Source organism: Oryza brachyantha, chromosome 2 (genome assembly GCF_000231095.2).
Source record: "Oryza brachyantha chromosome 2, ObraRS2, whole genome shotgun sequence".
NCBI lineage: Eukaryota > Viridiplantae > Streptophyta > Magnoliopsida > Poales > Poaceae > Oryza > Oryza brachyantha.
Window position 1 is genome coordinate 15,392,441 of NC_023164.2, and position 4,297 is coordinate 15,396,737.

Here is a 4,297-nt window from a genome sequence, read left to right on the forward strand (position 1 = left end):
ATACCTTTCTCGGCCTTTTGGCTAAGATCAAGTGTAGTATCTGTTCTTATCAGTTTAATATCTGATATGTGGGCCATGTGTCCACTTCGATATTAAATTTATTTTTCGTGGGGGAGGGCCCACTGCAATGGCTTGCCACTGGGGCCCTCGCGCGTCGCCCTGGCGTTGCACTGCTGCCCGGGCCTGGCGCACCCCAACCAAAACACAATCGAAAGAATTGCAAATTGACCTGTGTAATTGGGCCGAACTCTTTTCGATCAACCTATGCTTGCGGTGTTTCGTTGGGCCGGGCGATGTTGCGCTGCAATGTGATTTCTGTTGGGCCCGTGCAACGTATGACGGTATGGTTGGGCTGCACGTTAGAAATTTCTGTGGGGTTAGTACGTTTGAATGTCGGTGGAATTTTGATATTTTGGTTTTTTGAAAAACTTATTTTATTTAAAAAAACTTATTGTATAAATAGACTTTTTTGACCGTACCAACGTCATTGGCGCCGTCCTCTTGACACATGAACGCGGCGCTCCTGACACATGAACCTAACACCGTCATCAGGAGGGTACAACAACGGCACCAATAACGTTGGCGCGGTCAAAAAGAGTTTTTTCAGGGGTTTATTTGTAAAATAAGTTTTTTTAAAAAAACTAAAATGTGAAAATTGCAGCACTTTTTTACTGAAATTTGTATCGAGTCTCATCTTCATGTGATCATGTCTCTGCTTACACTTATATGTGCCATTGCCAACTTTAAAATTTCAAAATTGTAGAATTTTCTATCGCATACATTATTTTTCTGCTTTGTCTTCCAAATCATCAAGAACACATTTATAAGAAAACACTTTTATAAAAATTTATCTGAATAAACCAAACGATTTGAATGTGGATGGTTTTTTTTTAAGCTTAAACCAGTTAGGACTCGCAGAGAATGATTAACTGAAGCTTCTGAGCATCGTCAGAATCTGCACCGAAAACCTAGCTGTGTAGAATTCCTCGTCAAGCAACAGAAGCGGCTTTTTGCCTGATCTGACGGTTGGGATATTCTCTGCGTGGGATCGAATTAAACGAATTCGAAAGGAACCAAAAAAAAAAAGGCCTCCCATAATTCTTTGCCTTGCACCGGTCGATCGTCTGGAACACGCGTGCCATACACTTGGGATTCAGTGCTCTTTCTGTGCGTGGCCAAAGTACAGTACTTGTTCGACAAGTCTGCCGCATGCTTCCCTGTGGAGTTTCAGATGAAGTGCTCCCCTTGCAGTGTCATATTCTTGGCTGAAACACTACTCCAGCGAAATAAAGTGCAAGCTTTCTTCGATCTTCCAGTCCAAGTGTTCCTTTTATTTTTGGCCGGAACAACGGTTAGCTGCAAGGGATTCATTTTATTTCCTTATTAAGGTGAAAGATGGGTAAACTCACCGTGTATCTATATTTTGAGTCATTACATTTTGGGTTTTTTGAAAAAAAAAATCAGATGAAATATTTTTAAAAAATATGAATTTTTATATATGTATTCTTAATAATCTTAAAAGTCAGTGCTGAAAAATAAACTTCTGTGAAAAATCTTGAAATTAACTCTAAATTTAAAATTGAGAATTTAAATTTCGGTTTATAAGTATCTTAAGTGAAAAAAAAGGTGATAATAATTCCCTCCGTCTATTCTTTACTTTATCGTCGTGCCTAGTCACCTGATAATCCATTATTTTATTATTTATCATCTTATCCCATGCTTAATCTTATAGGACTGGTTTGTTGTAATGCATGCATGGATGGATTTGTCTATTGTAATACGCAGTTAAGGCCTTGTTTTATTTGGGTTAGGATTATTATAATCTAGATTATTGGAAGTAAGCTAAAAAAACAGGTAACTTATTAAAGTAGCTTATTATAATCTGGAGTCCAGCTTATTATAATCGATAAGCTCATTTAGATGAGTTTTTTTTCTAGATTATTAGGTGAAAAATTACCTACCATGCCACCTCACTCCCTCTTTAGACTTGCAAACCCAATAATCTAGACTCTAATTATGGAAAATATTGGATATGAGAGAAATCATATGATCTATTGTGATCTGTTGTTTTGCACTGACCCTCATGGGTATATTTATAGGATACATAGGAGATAGAAACTTGGAGTACAAGATAAATATTCTATCGTATCTCTCATAGGAGATAGAAACTTGGAGTACAAGATAAATATTCTATCGTATCTCTCTAAGATTTTATCTTTATCTCTAGAGTTTCTATTGGACTCTGTTATCTCTAACCGTATGTATCCATATCTCTAACATTCCCCCTCAGTCGTAACGGGAGCAAAGCGAACGATTGCGACTGGATTTGAAATCCTGTGTTCACCGTCTTTTCTTCTTTGTTTCTCCATCATCGATTGCTTCTCTGATGAATATTTCTTCACTTCGGTGACTGTGTCTCCTTCTGTGTCGTCTAGGTCCTCCACCTTGGTGACTGCGTCCCCTTCTGTGTCATCCCTTGTCTCTCTCCTCTATTCCCTCCCGTAGTCATAGCGGAGTCTCTCTCCTCTATTCCCTCCCGCAGTCATAGCGGGAGTGGCATGGACGAAAGCGATTACACGGACGCTTTTGATTGGAGATGTCGAGGATGATTTGTTGTAATGTTTGTCGAGGTAGTCAATTATGTGGTAGCCGTGATCGTTGTAAACATGGTAGTTGATGTAGCCGCATATAGCCAAAGGCAAAAAAAAATTGAAGAGAACTGCGATCCCAGATAAGGCACCTTGCAAATGTCAGAGGATGCCATTGGAAACGTCTTTTTGCATATGTTAGAGGATGCCCTTGGGTCATCTTGCAGATGTCAGAGAACGTTATTGACGTCGGATCACCAATTTTTGGTTGTACTCCGTACGTCGTGTAGAAGGTCACCATCATAGTGATGTCAGGTTGATGCAGTCTTTGTCCGTCGTAGATGACGCGGTCGATGCCGTCGTCGATGAAGCGTCTTGCAGAGATTTCTGTCAGATGACGAGAGATGAATGTCCATCATTGTGGACGAAGCGGCGTCGTGTTGTTCCGATGTTGATGTAGACTAACGGCGCTGTTACTTCAATTCATGTTGATGACGGACGCGGAGACTAGGTGAATACATCGATTGCTTGATGTAGTGCTTGCTTGTTGGTTGATGGAGGTCGTCGCTCCTCTGTTTCTGCTGCTAGAATTTGATGATTTTATAGCGAGAAGAATCCAATCTAATCTAATGTAATCTATAGATGATTTAGGGTGGCTAAAAGAAATTGATCTAATACTAATTATTGAAGAAAATCTAATCTCGGAAAAAATCTCTAGAGAGCTAATTGAAGGAAAAAAAAAATTGTATGCACTCAAACGTGCAGTGAAAAGGAAATTGAATACATGCCTGGCAACCAACAGGAGGCCTTCGGGTTTTCGCTAGTGGCAGGAGCCGTCGCCGGAAGTATCTTGTATGGCGTGTGCGTCCTCCTCTGGTGCATGGATTGTCAACGACGATGGATGGCTGACGATCTCGTCGACTTCCCGTTGAATGGGCTCGCCGGCTGCGAGCTACCGCCGGCCCGCTGGCGTGCCGGCGTTGATTCGAAATCGACGACTTTGTATTAGAATCTAGTATCTGATATCATGTGGAAAATATTAGATAGAAGAAAAATCATATGATTTACTGTGATCTGTTTTTATACTGACCCATATAGATGTATTTATAGGATACATAGCAGATAGAAATTTAGAGTATAAGATAAATATTATATCATATCTCTCTAGAATTTTATCTTTATCTCTATAGTTTCTATGGGACTCTGTTATCTCTAACCGTATGTATCCATGTCTCTAACACTAATAATCTACGAAAAAAACAACTCACATCTTATTCTACTATATATTATAACAATCTAGCTTATAATAACCTGACTCAATAATTTAGATTATAATAATATTAAACTGAAAGAAGTTGGCCTTAAATAAAATAGTATTGCAGCACATGCTTAAATAAATTCTACAAACAAATTTACCCAAAAAAGCTGTCACACCAACGTTTGTAAGAGTTTCACAAGAATAATCCAGTCTCCAAAACTGAGATTAGTCACAGGAAAGGACAGGTTTATGGAAGCTGAAAGAGAGGGAAAAGAAAAAAAAAGCTTAGTCGAGAAGGGTAATCAGCTAGTACAGCAATCAGCCGGAGAGAGCAAAGCATCATCCATCCATCCGGCCGCGCCGTTGTGTCTATAAAAGCACCTCGAATCGACTTGTCCACGCAGCTGAGCTCATCGTGTGTTTGCGCGGCGAACTAGAACGACGGCCGGCC

At 39.8% G+C, this 4,297-nt stretch overlaps 1 non-coding gene across 1 annotated transcript; it reads left to right on the plus strand.

Annotated features, from left to right (window-relative positions):
* LOC121053684 lies at window positions 1-197 on the plus strand. Its single transcript, XR_005811228.1, has one exon. It is a non-coding gene; the product is annotated as a U2 spliceosomal RNA (small nuclear RNA).
* Window positions 198-4,297: the final 4,100 nt, after the last annotated feature.